This window comes from Polypterus senegalus, chromosome 2, assembly GCF_016835505.1.
Source record: "Polypterus senegalus isolate Bchr_013 chromosome 2, ASM1683550v1, whole genome shotgun sequence".
NCBI classification, from domain to species: domain Eukaryota; kingdom Metazoa; phylum Chordata; class Cladistia; order Polypteriformes; family Polypteridae; genus Polypterus; species Polypterus senegalus.
Window position 1 is genome coordinate 7718090 of NC_053155.1, and position 18278 is coordinate 7736367.

Here is an 18278-nt window from a genome sequence, read left to right on the forward strand (position 1 = left end):
ACAATGAACTGTCTGAGCTGCTGCTTCTCCTTGTCTATATCTTTTTCTTCTTTCTGGTTTCTTTTCATTGATGTTTCTTTTCTATCTTGATGGTTGTTGATACTCAGGTGTGCTGCTGATTATGGCAGCCACTGTTGGCACAATAAAAGGGCCAATTTCAGCCTCAGTCTTAGCGGACATCTTGCAAGCATCGCTCCTCGATGGTCTCCTTTTGTTCCTGTGACATGTTCTTTGGTTTAGTTCTGCTGGCTTTTTTTTTTTTTTTTTTTAATTTTATTACAATCAATACATAGCAATCAAGTTTTACAAAAAAAAATTATGCTAAGAACAGATCGATCCCCACCCTTGAGAGAGAGAGCAAGCCAAACGGTGTAAAATTTAAGGCTTTTAAAAATACCTAAATCAACAAATTCTCTGTGCTTTATATAATCATTTCAAAATATTACTGATTAGATCCTGCCATGTTTTGAAAAAAGTCTGCACAGATCCTCTAACTGAGTATTTGATTTTTTTCCAATTTTAAATAATATAACACATCAGTTTCCCACTGACTTAAAAGAGGAGAGTTTGGGTTCTTCCAGTTTATCAGAATAAGTCTGCGTGCCAACAGTGTAGTGAATGCAATCACAATTTGTTTGTCTTTCTCCACTTTAAGACCCTCTGGAAGAACCCCAAACACAGCTGTTAATGGGTTAGGAGGGATTGTGAGTCCAAGACTGTCTGAGAGGTAATTAAAATTTTTGTCCAGAATAATGTTAATTTGGAGCAGGCCCAGAACATGTGACCTAGTGAGGCTGGGGCTTTTGCAGCGTTCACAGGTTGGATCATGCCCTGGAAACATTTTGGAGAGTTTTAGTGAGACAGATGTGCTCGATATATAATTTTGAGTTGTATAATTGTATGCTTTGCATATGGAGCTTGAGTGAATTCTCTGCATTGCTACTTTCCACTCCTTTTCTGATATATTAATTGAGAGGTCATTTTCCCAGTGTCCTCTTGGATCTTTGAAAGGAAGGGATTGTAAAAGGATTTTATATATTGTAGAGATGGAGTCTAACTCCTTGAAATTGAGCAATAATTTTTCCAGCGTGGATGAGGGTGCAAGATGAGGAAAATCTGGAAGGTTCTGTTTAACAAAGTTCCTGATTTGAAGATAGTGAAAGAAATTTGTAGCTGGAATGTTAAATTTGGAATGTAATTGTTCATAGGATGCAAAGACGTTGTCTATATAAAGATCTCTAAGCAAGTTAATTCCAAATTTTTCCAGATATTAAAAACTGCATATGTTTGTGAGGGTTGAAAGAGGTGGTTCTTTTGCAGGGTGCCACAGAAAGAAGCTTCTCCGTCTTAAAATGCTTTCTACATTGGTTCCAGATTCTAAGTGAGTGGAGCACAATTGGGTTATTAGTGTATTGCCGATAGCGTGTGTTTATTGGAGCACAAAGCAAGGAATACAAAGAAGTACTGCAGGATTTTACTTCTATTGCGGTCCATGCCTGTGTATGTTCTTCTATTTGTGTCCAGGTTCTTATCGACTGTATATTTGCCCAGTAATAAAACTGGAAGTTAGGTAGAGCCATGCCGCCTTCTGCCTTTTGTCTTTGTAGGTCGCTCTTTTGATGCGTGGATGTTTAGAATTCCAAATAAATGAGGTTATTGTTGAATCTAATTGCTTAAAGAACGATTTATTAATGTATATTGGTATGTTTTGAAATAAAAAGGAGCTTAGGAAGAATATTCATCTTAACAGTGTTAATTCTTCCAGCTAGTGTGAGATGAAGGGTTGACCATCTATGCAAGTCTTGTTTAATTTTTTCCATGCAGACGACGAAATTTTGTTGATAAAGAGCTTTATGTTTACTTGTGATGTTTACCCCGAGGTATTTAAACTGTTCTGCAATGATAAAAGGAAGGGTGTCTAATCTAATATTATATGCTTGAGAATTCACGGAAAGAGTACACTTTTATTCAGATTAATTCTGAGACCAGAGAGCTTTTGAAATTCTGTGAGTGCTGCTAAGACTGCAGGCACAGAATTTTCTGGGTCCGATATATACAGTACCATGTCATCTGCATATAATGAGATTTTCTGTTCCAGTCCTTCTCTGCTAATCCCCTTTATCTGATCAGTATTTCGACAATGTATTGCCAGTGGTTCAATGGCAATTGCAAACAGCAGTGGTGACAAAGGGCATCCTTGTCTTGTGCCACGTTCTAGTTTAAAGTAGTCTGAGCAAATGTTATTGATGCAAACTGAAGCTTCTGGGTTAGTATACAGTAATTTAATCCATGCACAAATGTTGGGCCAAACCCAAACTTCTCCAAAATAGTAAAAGGTATTTCCATTCAATCATGTCGAATGCTTTTCTGCATCCAATGATAATAATATTTCTGGGGTGTTTGATTTAGTTGGTGAGTATATTACATTAAACAGGCGTCGAAGATTTGAAGATAAGTGTCGGCCCCTAATAAATCCAGTTTGGTCTTGTGATATTACTGAGGGAGCACTTTCTCCATCCTTCTAGCTATGATTTTAGAGAGTATTTTAACGTCGTTATTCAGAAGTGAAATTGGTCTGTATGATGCACATTGTAATAAGTCCTTATTTTGTTTTGGAAAGACAGTGATTAGTGCTTGGCGAAAGGTTTGTGGAAGAGATTGGTTATCTCTGGCTTCTGTAAATGTTGCTAATAGGAGGGAGCTAGCTGAGCGGAGAATTTCTTGTAAAACTCTGCAGGGTAGCCGTCAGGGCCTGCTGCTTTTCCACCTTGGAGTGACTTTATAGCATCCAGTAATTCTGATAATGACAGAGGTTTATCGAGCTCCTCCACACTAATAGCGTCAATTTGTGGTATCTGTAATTTATCCAGAAATGCATTAGATTGTATATTGTCTTCTTTAAACTCAGTAGTATATAGGGATTTATAGTAGTCTCTAAAAGTGTACATTATATTTTTGTGTTCGATGATTTTATCTCCGTTAGTGTTAGTAATTACGAGATTGCGTTGCATACATCTTGCTTGTGAATTTGTTGCGCTAAAAGCTTATTAGCTTTCTCTCCATGTTCATAATAATGATGTCTGGATTTGTAAATTAGTTGTTCGGTTTCTTTAGTTGTCAAGAGGTTTAATTCTGAATGTAGAGCCTGCCTCCTCTTATGTAGAGTCTCGCTTGGTAGTCTGGCATGTTCTTCATCTATTTTAGTAATTTCGCTTTTTATCTCTGCTACTTTCTTAGCGGATTTATTTCTGTGGGAAAGATATGAGATAATCTGTCCTCTTAAGAAGGCCTTAAGAGTTTCCCAGAGTATTCCTGCAGAGATCTCAGGGGATGTATTTGTCTCTAGAAAGAATTCAATTTGTTTGGATATAAATTCAGTACAATTCTCGTCAGCTAATAGAAGCGGATTGAGGCGCCATCTGGGGTGAGTGTATGGGGCTTAGTAATTTCAGCTCCAAGATCATCGGAGCATGGTCTGAAATAACAATAGCATCGTATTTACAAGATTTAATCTTAGGCAAGAAGTTATTATCTATAAAGAAGTAATCAATCCTTGAGTAGCAATGATGTACTGGTGAGTAGAAAGAATATGTTCTTGAATTTGGGTTTAAAACCTCCAGGGGTCTGATAAGTTGTGATCAGTTATAAACTTTGTAATTATCTTTGCGGTGTTAGTTGCGTTCCCCTGTGGAGGAAGTCTTATCTAAAAGTGGATTTAGAACACAATTAAAGTCCCCAGCCATTATAAGTTTATGAGTGTTCAGATTGGGAATGGATGCAAATAAATTTTGTATAAATTCCTTATCATCAACATTAGGTGCATAAACATTTATCAAAATCATTTTACAGTTAGATAAGTCTCCCATGACCATCACATATCTCCCTTCAGGATCCAATACTACATCTGATGCTACAAATGGTACTGTTCTATGTATGAGAATTCCCACCCCTCTAGTTTTCTTTGTAAAACTAGAATGGAACATTTGGCCAGTCCAGTCTTTTTGCAGCGGAACTGATCCTTACTTAGTAAGTGGGTTTCCTGTAAAAATACTATTTTAGCATTTAGACCTGTTAGGTGAGAAAGTACTTTCTTTCTCTTTAATTCGTGATTCAGGCCTTTAACATTCCAGCTTACGAAGTTAACTGTCCCATCATGGAGACACTGATTCTGAGTTTTTGGTGTCATATTATAGTCTTAACTGGAAGTGAAATAGTTTAGGTCTTAATTTCCTATTCCCCCAAGAGTTGTTGCCATGCAGCTTATTATTACGTTGATAGTTATAATTATAAAGATTGAGATGATAGATTAGATATAGATCAAGCCTGCTCTCTTTCTCTTCCCCTTAACCCCCACCCTCCCTTTTTGCCTCCCCAGGTGAGGCTAAAACCCACTTCATGCAGTCCCAGTCCTCTGACATACCCAGAGACAGAGCACGTCCAAAGCACATCAAGCCCCCATGCAGTGGCGCTTTAAGGTTAAAAGATAGAGATATCTGTTACCAATATAGTCTTTAAAAGAGGAAAAGAAAAAAAAAAAAAAAAAAGAATTTTGCACTTAATATATATACATATATATATACATACATATATATACACATACATACATATATACATATATATATATACACATAGACATATACATATAATCTTCATCAATTTTAGTGCATTAAGATGCTATCCCCAGATAATAAACCCAGGTGATGGTGTTAAAGATGTGTCCAAAACAAGCATAACAAGTCTTAATGCAGTAATAGCAATAACAGCAAACCAAGGGTATGATATTGAACAGTCTCATTTAGGGTACACATGAAATAATTAGAAAAGAAAAAAGAGGAGGAAAACGTAATTAAGCACAATAAAACATAAACATTTAGCCCTAGTAATACTAAGTAATGATAAGTAATAAGTAAGTAATAATAATATAAGAATATTAGAATATATGCTGATAAAAACCCGTATTTTAAAACAAATAGATCAGACAGTAGATTATTAATCCTAGCGTTATCATTTACCGCCATGACTCACAATTATGTATCAGAATAGTCCCGGGATCAGCTTTCTTAACTCATTTTCTGCCTCCTCCTTGCTAGCGAAAACATAGAAATGGCCCTGCCATTCCACTTTCAGTTTTGCCGGATACAGGAGGCCGTATTTGACATTGGCTTGCCGTAGCCGCTGTTTAATATTATAGAAGGCGGCGTTTATAGCTGTTGCTGGAGAGAAGTCAGGGAAGACGCGAATGTGGCAGTCTTCATATATAATAAGTTCTGCTGGCTTTTTTATCTTTGATTGTTATTCAAGTGTCCATTAATGGTGTGAGCTTTCGTATTTGTTTGTCTAAATTATTTATTTTTCTAAAGTAATAACTAAATTTATGAGATTTAAATTTCAAGTTTGCTTTTGGTGCCTTTAGTTTTAAGCATTTCAAGTGTGGTTTATTTCTTTCATTTTACTGTCTGTTTACTCATAAGTCTTTCTTTTCAGTCAATTTCTTTGAGTTCAGTTCTGTTATTTAGTTACCTTAGCTATCTACTGTATTCCTCATTATTTAAACTTGCTGTTTGTATTTTATTTAATTGCTGTTATTAATAGAAAATCATTTAATTATTAATCTATGAGTTGTAATTTGGGTTCAGGTGGTATTTAGTGAGAGGTTTTCTTTCTTCTTAATGTTTTCCTTTTTAATCATTCTGGTCTGTAATTCAGCATGTGTGTGTGTGTGTATGTGTATAAATATGTATTATCTGCCTATTTACCTATTTATTTAATGAGCTTCTGTAATAAGCCAAATGTCTCCTTGGGGACTAATAAAGTTATAAAGTGACATCTTTCTAATTCTACTCATGATGGGTGGCTCCACAGGAAATAGTTCTGGCAGAGAGACACCTCTCCATCTCCCACATCTGTTTCATGTCTTTGTTTGAGCCCTTATGGACTGTTGAAGCCCAGTTTAAGTTTTAATCATGCAAAAATCTAAAAACAATCCAACTGTCTGCTTGAAATATTTAATGCAGCAATATTTCTAGATATTACAGTAATGATGTCAAGTTTGTTCAGGAGAGAATTTATTCTCTTCACTGTCAGCCAAATCCCGAAAAATCATAAAATCAGTGACTTTAGGATAAGATGTGTGAGAAAAAAATATCAGAGGTTCACTTTTAGAGGATTTAGAGGAACTAACTTTTTAAAAGCAAAACACCTGTAACAGCAATGGAAGGCTATACATCATCATCATCCTCATAACAGGTCAGGTCAGGTAAGGTTGGGGAGCATGCACTGGTACAGCTGGTGTTGCAGCACCCACCACACTACAAAACTGCTTGGGATCCCATTTGGCAACCTCCTAGGTAGACACGCGGTTCAGTCCCATCGTCTGGAAATATCTGCTGCAGCCAGGTGTTACATGGGTGACCCCTTGGCCTGTTCCAGCCACTCAGGTCCTCAACAACAAGGATCCTGCAAGCCGGATCGCACTTGGGGAATCGCACCACATGGCCGTAGTGCCATAACTGACACTCCCTCACAATACAGGTCATGTGTCTCATTCGGGACTCCATGAGCAACACAAAGTCAAACTCAAGGTACCCAAGGATTCTCCACCGAGATACAGAGGAGTCCACTCTTTATCTCAGGTCACTGGATAGGATCCATGTCTCACACCCATATAGCAAGATAGGAATCTTTAGGACTCTAAAGACTTGGACCTTCATCCTTTTGCAAGAGATATCGGGAGCTATACACGCCCCCTTCCCAGAAACCTCATGACCCCCATGCTCTCCCAGTCTCTCTACTGACTTCATAGGAAGAGTCACCAAAGACATGAATGTCACTGCCAAGGTAAGTAAACCTCTCAACAAGGTCGACACTCAGACAGACAAACTGCTGATGGCCGTGCCCAGGAGGTCATTAAAGTCCTGGATCTTGGTTTTTATCAAGGCACTCACAAGCCCAGACACTCAGATTCCTCACTCAGTCTCTCGAGAGCACCGATCAGAGCCTCCATTGACTCCGCGACGATCACAGCATCATCAGCGAGTTCAAGATCAGTGAATCTTTCTTCACCAACAGATGCTCCACAGCTGCTGAACCCCACGACCTTGCCAAACACACAGTCCATACAAGCATTGAACAGAGTAGGAGCAGAACACACCCCTGACGGACCCCAGAATCAACTGGGAAAAACACAGAAGGTCTGTCTCTACTGTGCACAGCACTCACAGTCCCAGTGTACAGGTCTGACATAATATGACATAATATCCCTACCCTGGGGTCCTTTCCTTGGATTGGCTGGCCCAGCACTGACTGTGGAATGGCCAATAGGGGGAGGCAGCTTGATGGCCAAGGTCTCCAGGACTCTGAACAAATCCAAATCATATTATGTGATATCATCTACTTTTGAATTCTGCTCTATACTTGTAATATTTCTATTGCACTATTGTATTGTATTGAGGATGACTTGTGTTCTGTTCTGTGTATTGTATTGTATTTACCCTTTTTTTTTTGACACCCACTTCATGCCCAACCTACCTGGAAATGGGTCTCTCTTTGAACTGCCTTTCCTGCCTTTTTCCCTACAAGTGTTTTTTTGGGAGTTTTTTCGTGTCTTAGAGAGTCAAGGCTGGGGGGCTGTCAAGAGGTAGGGCCTGTTAAAGCCCATTGCGGCACTTCTTGTGTGATTTTGGGCTATACAAAAATAAATTGTATTGTATTATATTGTATATCCAGCAACTTTGAGTGGATCCCACAAAATCTCAGGATGTCCCACAGGAACACTTAACACTAGGATTACCAGAGCCTACGAAAAAACTCGTAGATCCGTCCCACCTGAAATTGCTTCTTAAATCCGTTAACACCTCTCCGCTAGAATGTGCCGATAAAGACAAGCTGCAAACAGCCGGCTATTCCATCCCCCCACCGACTTAGAATGTGCACAAACTTCTCCTACCTCATGCCTTGATTGATTATCTGGGAGTGAAGTGGAGTTTTAGAACTTTATTTAGAACACATACATTTCATGTGTGTTCCGTTTCTACAGTAATCTGTGTAAACACATTGTTAAAACAGAAACATTTTTCATATTCTAGTAGTAAATGACAAAATGTAGGCATAAACCATATAATGTGTGAAGCCTGAAGTCCAAATATCAAAGAAACACTTTCACAAAAGGTACAAATATAACAGAACAAGTGAGCTTTTATTCAAAAATATAACTGCAGAAAAAAAGCCGCGTTAGCATATCACATTGACACACAGTTACTACAACTGCCTTGGTGGCGCAATGGTATTAGTCCCTGACTGGTAATCAAAAGGTCACAAGTTTGATTCTGCACGACTGCATTTTGAGAAGTAAACTGCTCTTATTCTTACTATTTTAGAATAAAAGCATACATTTGATTTCAGTCAGTCTGTAACAGCAGGTGTAATTTATGATACTCATAAAGGTTAGCTTTTATTCACTTTTCATTCTCTCAGTCACATTCAGGATCCTTCCCTATCCCCCCCTCCCCACCTGACACTGCTGTTTTCACATAAAGACGCACTATAGCTCTGCAGTCTATCACTTTATATTCTCGTACCAATGCTTGTGAACTGAAGTGCCTGCGTGCACTTTTCGTGGCATTACACATGTATTTTTTGAGCATGCCTGTGTCGCTGAAACACAGGAACATATGTCGGTGTACAAGTATAACAAAACAAGTGCACTTTTATTCCAGACTATAACCGAAGAAAAAAGAAAGCAAGTTACAGTAGGCGTTTGATATGACAGCTTGCATGGTGCAATGCTAAGAAGTGCTGATTTCCATTCTGTGCTATATAAAAGCATCACATTCAAATATTAACAGTTCCCACATGCCCAAGGACCACCCTTCCTACATTTACGACATGTGTACTTGTTGCAGTGTACACACCTCTCTGTGCTATGGTTCCTATTACACTGAATGATCACCTGACACTGTACTTTCTTCCCTACATAAATAACATTCGAGCTATAGCGTGTCTTTATGTGAAAACAGCAGTGTCAGATGGGGGTCAGGGATTCTGAACATGACTGAGAGAATGAAAAGTGAATATAAAAAAAGCTAACCTTTACAAGTATCATAAATTACACCCGCTGTTACAGACTGGAATCAAATATATGTTTTTAGTCTAAAAAAGTAAGAATAAGAGCAGTTTACTTCTCAAAATGGAGTCATGCGGGATCAGACTTGTGACCTTTTGATTACCAGTCAGTGGCTGATACCATTATGCCACCGAGGCAGTTGTAGTAACTGTGTGTCAATGTGGCATGCTAAGGCTGCTTTTTTTCTGCAGTTATATCTATACTAATAAAAAGCAAAGCCCTCACTGACTCACTCACTCACTGACTCACTCACTCATCACTAATTCTCCAACTTCCCATGTGGGTGGAAGGCTGAAATTTGGCAGGCTCATTCCTTACAGCTTCCTTACAAAAGTTGGGCAGGTTTCATTTCGAAATTCTACGCGTAATGGTCATAACTGAAAGCTATTTTTCTCCATATAATGTAATGAAGTTCAGCTGGACGGCCGTGGGGGGCGGAGTTTCGTGTGACATCATCACGCCTCCTACGTAAGTACGTAGAGAACAAGGAAGACCTCCAAACAGCGATGAGCACAAAACGCCATTTCACAATTGAGAAGGCAGAAAAAGATTATGAAGCAAGTGATGCATACAAGCGTATTCATAAATACAAGCATATTCATAAGTACAGCTACTGCGTAAACAAAGCGCTTGCGTGAACCGTAAGTTTATATTAAGTTTATAGACACACTCCCGCTGCCGTTTGTGATGCCTATGCTTATCGCCTATGGCGAATGACGGTTTTCGAGAGATACAAGTTTACTGAGAAGACACGAGGTATAAATGAGACTTTGCACTAGGGCAAAACCACAATAGCACGCGGGCTCGATGTACTGTAGTGCGTGTCAACTCGATCTGAATTGCGCGATCACTTTCGAAAATATATATCTTTTCAAGTTCTATTTAGTCCATATGTGTCAAACTCAAGGCCGGCGTGTAATTATATCCGGCCCTTGAGACCAGTTTATATATTATTGTTATTAATGGCCCGGGGATATGAAGCGCTGGTAACACAATAAACTACAGATCCCATAATGCAGCGCAGCACACTTACCGCGTTAATCAAGTCTAGCTTATCATGCTGCAAGTTATTGTGAAGCTAGCCCACATGATGCCGAAGAGAAAAGTTGATTCTGAAAATAGAGCCTTTAAAAACCGATGGGAGGCTGAGTATATGTTTACTGACATTGCCAGTAAACCCGTGTGTCTCATTTGTGGAGCTAATGTGGCTTTAATTACAGAATTTAATCTAAGGCGGCACTATGAGACAAAACATCAAGATAACCTGAAAGACCTGAATGCAATGCAGAAGATACAGAAAGCAGAAGAGTTAAAGAAGAATCTGACACTTCAGCAGACGTTTTTACCCGTGCACAATCACAAAGTGATTTCAAGTGAAGCTGCTTTTATGGGAGACACAAATGCACCAGTGCAACTTGCCCCACTTTCCCTGTTGCCAAGTAATGTTGAACCAAGTCGGCTGCTTGATGTTCCCAAATCGCACTTTGCTCATAAACTGGCGCACTGCGCACTGAGTTCGCCGCGCTTTGGTGACTTTGAAGAACAAAAAAAGAATTTTGAGTTGTTTCGCAACCCATTTACCGTCGATGTGGAAACTGCATCTGTGCAGATTCAGATGGAGGTGATTGAGCTGCAGTGTAATGGCACACTGAAGGCAAAGTACGATACTGCACGGCCCGCACAGTTTATTCACTCCATTCCCGCAGAAATGCTCCAGCTCCATCTACATGTGGCTCGAACCTTGTGCATGTTTGGTAGCACATATCTGTGTGAGAAGCTCTTCTCAGTGATAAAGACTAACAAAACAGCACACAGGAGTCGCCTCACTGATGAGCACCTGCAATCCATCCTGAGAATCTCCACAACACAGAACCTCACACCAAACAGAAACGAACTTGTGGCCAAAAAAAGATGCCAGGCGTCCAGCTCTAAAATGACATCTGAGCAAAGACAACTGAATGATTTGATTTGTTATTGCTGAAAAGAACACATTTTATTTATATTTCCAGGTTTTGTTATGCACCATGTTCATATTTGAATTTGTATAATTTTGACAGGATATATTTTTATGGAGAGCAAAATCTTTTGGGATATTTAAAATTTAAGTTTATTTTTTATATAAAATTACATAAGAGTAAAGAAATATGAATGTTTGTTCTTTTAACGTTTACTTTATTTCTAACTTGTATAATTTGGACAGGATATATTTTTATCCAGAGCAAAATATTATAAGTTATTTAAGGTTTGAGTTGATTTATTCCGGAATAATATTCCTGTCTGTTTTTATTCATATTTATGTTCAAAAAAGTTAAGTTTTAAAAGTTTTACAGTTTTAAAAGTTTAGTTTTACTGTATTCAATAAATGTTTATCCTGTTCGGCCCGCGACCTAAAGTGTGTTTTGGATTTTGGCCCCCTGTGCAATTGAGTTTGACACCCCTGATTTAGTCGACACAAATATCTTTGGTTGGAATGTAAGGCGAATTTAATCTTTACATTTAAATTTATGCAATGATGCCTACGTTTAACTTCCATTCCTACTAAAGATATTTCTGTCGACTAAATAAAAATTCCTTCTATTTAAAATTTAAATAGAACTTGAAAAGATACGATAGTTCATAATATCCACGCAGACTTGCACGTAAGAGCGGGAGTCATCCGTTTTAACAAACAGCATATTGCACTGATACGAAATAGCCTGCCCATTTAATTATTTAGGAATGGAAAATTAAGATTTTGTACAAATTGTTTTTCATTTTTCTTCCTTGATGGATTCTGGCACCCCCAGCAGTTGCTCGCACCCTAAAGAGTGTGTGTATATATATATATATATATATATATATATATATATATATATATGTGTGTGTGTGTGTGTGTGTGTCTGTGTATATGTATATATGTAGATATGTATATATATATATGTATATTTATGTGGATGTATGTGTGTACATATGTATATATATATATATATATATATATATATATATAAATATATATGACAGCAACACTCATCACTCACAACAGTGACAAAACAATTACATTGACAATCATATTACGTTATTTTCAAAATGTTTCCTTTTCTTTTTCATTACTTCTTTAACACACTACTTCTCCGCTGCGAAGCGCGGGTATTTTGCTAGTTTTTGAATAAAAGCTCACTTGTTCTGTTATATTTGTATCTTTTGTGAAAGTGTTTCTTTGATATTTGGAATTCAGGCTTCATACATTATATAGTTTAAGCCTACATTTTGTCATTTACTACTAGAATATGAAAAAAGTTTCTGTTTTAAAAATGTGTTTCCACAGATTACTGTAGAAACAGAACACACATGAAATGCGTATATTACAAATACCAATCTATTATTTCCATTCAAACTCCACTTCTCTCCCAAATAATCAGTCAAGGCATGAGCTGGGAGAAGTTTGTGCACGTTCTAAGTCGGTGGGGGGATGGAGTAGCCGGCTGTTTGCAGCTTGTCTTTATCGCACATTTAGAGGACAAAAGACGCTGCCGGAGAGGTGCGAACAGATTTAAGAAGCAATTTATGGTGGGACAGATCTACGAGTTTTTTCGTAGGCTCTGGTAATTCTAGTGTTAAAGTCGAAGTCAAACACTTTATGAAAACTGACAAAGTTAATGCTTTGTTAAACTTAGTTAAACTCATATTAGTGTTTGCTTAATTTGAATAAAATATAATTTTCTTTCACCCCCTGTAAGTTAATATGAGATAGAACTGTTTTGTTATAACTAGGATACAGTGTGTTAATTGAGTCAGTTGTTGTTTAGAGCAGGTCCCAGTACAAAGGGACTTAAAAGACCCATTTTCAGCTTATAAATGGGATAGGCATACAGTTTTCTGACCATTTTGAAAAAGTTCAACTGTATGAGAGAACTTAAAGAAACAAACAAGATATAAGCTGTGGAATATGACCGGCCAGTCATCCCGGCCAATATCCCCAGGCCGCCAGGTGGAGCCCTCCCTGCATCATGGAGGTGCCCCGAATGCCAGCAGGGAATCATGGACAGTGGAGTTTTTCTTTACAGCCTTGCTGGATACCTTGGGGGCCAACAGAGGACGCTGCAGGGAGGCCCAGAGACTCTTACGTGCCCGATAACCCAGAAGTACGTCTTAGTCACAGCGACAGGGGAAATTACATACTTCCGGGATGAAGAAGAGGACTTTTGATCTGACCCGAATCGGAAACACTTCCGGGTGAGGGAATGTAAAAGACTGTGGGAGATCCCAGACGAGTGAGCTGAGCTGTGTGGCAGGGTGGCAATGCGTCTGGGAGAGTGGAGGATTATTGATTAGTGATTATATTGTATTTATGAGTATTGTGGAGAGGAGGGTGCTCTGTGCACTTCGTAGTCTAAATAAAATAATAATTTGGACTTTTATCTGGTGTCTGGCGTCTGGTCTAAGGGATCAAGGGATGACAGCGTCCCCTAGCTGTCACAAAGCCTTAAACAGAACTTCTCTTTTCTTAAAATACCAATGTTTTCTCTATTTTTGAGTGAGCTGTTTTACTGTGAATTTTTCCTAAAGTTATAAAACAAAAATACGTTGTCTGTGGAATCATTTCAACATGTCAAGCTTTTTGCCAGAATCCCATTAAGCATGCTCAAACTGCAGAACTTTGGTAATTTTGGGTAAACGCAGGTACAGGCTACAAGGAAACTCTGATGATATTTGTGTTTGTGCTCCTTGAGATCCCTCAGTGCCAGGATGTGGTCAATGGTAGTGTTCTTAGGCATAAAACAAGACTGCTCTGGTCACAGGTAGGTGAGCAAGTGATCATGGATCCTATTGAGGACAACCCTAGCAAGGACCTTACCCGGCACCTCCATGCTTCCACAGGTATGTCATCTGGACTAACGGCCTTTCCATTCTTCATCCTCTTCATAGCTGTCCTTACTTCCTTCTTGCTAATCCATTGCACTTCCCGATTCACTATCTCCACATCATTCAACCTCTTCTCTCTCTCATTCTCTTTATTCATCAGCCTCTCAAAGTACTCTTTCCATCTGCTCAACACACTCTCCTCGCTTGTGAGTACATTACCATCTTTATCCTTTATCACCCTAACCTGCTGCGCATCTTTCCCAGCTCGACCCCTCTCTGTATCCCAACAGTCCTTTTCTCCCTCATTAGTGTCCAACCTCTCATACAACTCATTATACGCCTTTTCTTTAGCCTTCACCACCTCTCTCTTCACCTTGCACCTCATCTCCTTGTACTCTTGTCTACTTTCTGCATCTCTCTGACTATCCCACTTCTTCTTTGCCATCCTCTTCGTCAGTATACTATCCTCTATTTCCACAAGGTTTCCTTTTCCTCCTTCCTCTTTCCAGATGTCACACCAAGCACCCTTCTTGCTGTCACCCTTACTACATCTGCTGTAGTTTCCCAGCTGTCTGGTGACTCTTCACTGTCACCCAGTGCCTGTCTCACCTCCTCCCTAAACTCAACCTTTCAGTCTTCCTTTTTCAACTTCCACTGTTTGATCCTTGGCTCTGCCCTCACTCTCTTCCTCTTCTTGATCTCCAACGTCATCCTACAGATCCCATCCTATGCTGATTAACTACACTTTTCACTGCCACCACTTTGCAATCTTCAATCTCCTTCAGATCAACTCTTCTGCATAGGATGTAATCTACCTGTGTGCATCTTCCTCCACTCTTGTACATCACCCTATGTTCCTCCCTCTTCTTAAAATACGTATTCCCCACAGCCATGTCCATCCTTTTTGTGCAAAATCCACTATCATCTGACCTTCTTCATTCCTCTCCTTTACATTATACCTACCCATCACTTCCTCATCTCCACTGTTCCCTTCACCAACATGCCCATTGAAATCCGCTCCAATCACCACTTTCTGTCTCTTGGGTACACTGTTCATCTGTTCATCTTACTCATTCCAAAAATCTTTGTTCTCATCCATTGCACACCCAACTTACGGTGCATATGCACTAACAACATTCATCATCACACCTTCAATTTCCAGCTTCATAATCATTACTCTGTCTGACACTCTTTTCACCTCCAAAACACTCTTGACATACTGTTCCTTCAGAATAACTCCTACTCCATTTCCCCTTCCATCCACACCATGTCAGAACAATTTGAATCCCCCTCCGATCCACCTGGCCTTACTCCCCTTCCATTTAATCTCTTGCACGCACAATATATCAACCTTATTTCTTTCAATCATATCTGCTAACTCTCTCCCCTTTGCAGCCATACTGCCAACATTCAAATTTCCTTCCTTCACTTCTACTCTCCTAACCTTCTTCCTCTCCTCCTGCCTCCACACACGTTTTCCCCTTTAGTAACTATTGAATATTGTGTATTTAGGCTACCAGTAGCTTAATGTTTGTTGTCCCTTGTATTGTCCTGAAACCCTTTCTTCCCCTTCAATTTACCCCATTGTCAATCGTTCTGGGTCCAGAGTTGTTTCAAGAGTGCCCATAATAGTCTGAAAATATTTACAAGCCACAATTCTAATAAAATAAAATATTTATACAATTTTCACCAACAAGGCACCAAGTGTCCAGCATCCTGTGGTTCTTAAGCTAACAGGCCTATCAGCTTCTTCCCCATCTTTGTATTTTTAAGATTGTCTGCTTGTCTTTTCTAACTAAACGGGAGCTGCTGCGCTAAACAGACACCATCCTACTGTTCTCATTTGTATGAGGAGTGTCTTTTTAAGAAGAAAATGAAAAGTTTTGACCTCCTCAAAGCAGCTCCTCTTTACATTTCAGAGGCAGCCACATGTTTCTGTCCTAATTCTGTGCCTGTTCAGTTTCAGGCCCCTCTTATCGCAGACTTATATCAATGAACACGAAGAATCCTAACTCTCCCCTTTTAAGTCAGTGGGTAACTGATGTTTTATACTATTTGAAACTGGAAAAAAATCAAATACTCACTTAGAGGATCTGTGCAGAAATTCTTCAAAACCTGGCAGGATCTGATCAGTAACATTTTAGCATAAGCTTTTAAAGCGCTAAGAAAGCAGATTCTCTCCTTATTCTCTTTTTCTTTTCTTTTCTTTTCTTTTCTTTTCATTCATCTATATTCACTTATTAATTTATCTATATATTTATTTTTACTAGGTTTAAATTTTATTCTGCTGTCCATGCTCTCTTTCTCAGGGGTGGGGGTTGATTTGTTTTCAATCCTATTCTTGTAAAATTGATCTATTTGTATGGAATGTTGTGTGATTTCAATAAAATCAATAAAATAAAAAAAAGAATAGTACAGTTTCAGGCCCATTTTCGTTCAGTCTAAGCTCAGATGAACTGCACACATGTTGGCCTTTCCTTTCCACGCACAGAGTGACTAATTTCTCAGCATTCACAATGCTTGGCCTAGATGAGAACTACCTCTTCATTATAAGACAATTGGATTGAGAACTGCTCGATTTTAATTGCGCATAATGTCTCCGAATTTAGTACTTCTTGTTCGTTTGATCATTAAACATAGACATCTTCTTGCTGTCCAAACTGGTAGCACAGGGAATATCTAGTAAAACAGATGAAGACCTATTCATTTTTCTATGTTCCCAAGTGAGGTCCAGAAGTTAGCATCAGCCAGTCAAGGGCCTTAGGACCCCCCAACTGGAGGCCAACCCACTTGTGGCCCTTGACTCTAGAGGATCTGATAAAACTCGAGACCAGGACCACCATAGTCAGTTCACTTCAGGCAGATTACCCAGAAGAGGCTCCACCATGTGAGGACTGCATATCTTATATGAAAAGAACTTAAGGGGACACATGTTCTACATTCTTCAAAATTATGATTCTTTAATGGTACTTTATTATTTTTAATGGGCTGTGCGGTTCCTCATACAGCAATTACTTGACAAAGTGCCATCTCATTCTGTGACAGATTGTCTGCATATGACGTTGGTCCTTTGTGCTATGAAAAACTTCCTAATATACTGAAAGAAAACCAATTTTTTTAATATTTGGTAGGCTACCTAACAGGACACTAACAGATCAAGAAAACCTGAACTTAGCTGGTGTTATTGTATACAGAGAGAGCTCTTTTAAAATAATGACCCACTAGCATTTCACAAATCTGTTACCATCTACCATCTGATTATAAAATGTATGGAGCAGATTACAGATGTATATAAATAAAAGTTTTTCCTGGAGCCTTCATGTGAATGGGTCATTTGGGAAACAAAAAATAATTCCCCTCTGAAGGACCACTTTGGCTGTGTAGGGAGAGCCTTTCATGTGGGCTTAACTCATCAAAGGACTGTGATAAAGAATCATGAAGATACTCCATAGACTGAGTGACTACAACATAAAAAGTTTTCTGTTTTGTGCCCAACAACTCTAAGGTGTCGATCAATCGGGCCTATTGGGTCCCAGGGACTCTTCTAAGCACCACTAGCAATAATATAATAGAAGAGCAAGAGACACCTGTACTGATAAAATGAGAAGAAGGAAGTGGAGCCTGACCAGCTCTCATTGAGTCATCTCCTTCAGTACACCCCACCCAGTATTAAGCTGATGATCTTTACTTTTATTTTCAGAAGGTGTTTTTATCTTTATCAGTTTATTACTACACTTGATTTTGGTGCACTGCTATGTTTTCTCCCATTCTTAACAAACTAAACCTAAGCTGTTTCACTCACTCCAGGCTGGCCTTAGTGACCTTTTTAAAGGTTGTCTTCTCCCTGCTCCTCATAAAGGGCCTGACTTGGGAGATGATGGAGTCACCCACTGACTGTTGAACACCATAATAATGGAAGAGCAACAGCTTTCATAAGTCACCTGTACAGATCTAGATTGACTCAGGAACAGGAGGTGTGACTGAGACTGCTGGCACCTTCTGACTAGAATTTGGTGTAATGATAGGAGAAAACTGTAGGGAACAATACATGAAATCATTGGCACCCTCAGTCCAAAGAACAAGAAATATAAAATAACATTCTTAAATCTGTTTAATCTAATTGAAGATCACAAGAAACCAGAGTCCATCCTGCAGTTCTAACCACAAATGAAACATTAAACCTCCGTTCTTACTGTCCAGTTCATCTGGTGTCATTTTAAAACAGACAAAACTAGAACTGACTATGACTGCCACTAGCTGTGTAATTGTTTGCTAATGTCTCTATAAGTCAAGTCAAGTGACTGTGGACCCCTCA

General features: G+C 38.9%; 1 protein-coding gene across 5 annotated transcripts in view; it reads right to left on the reverse strand.

The window, feature by feature from the left end:
• LOC120521818 (NACHT, LRR and PYD domains-containing protein 3-like) overlaps positions 1-18278 on the reverse strand; it is a 147861-nt gene that overhangs the window by 129288 nt on the left and 295 nt on the right. The window lies entirely within an intron of this gene.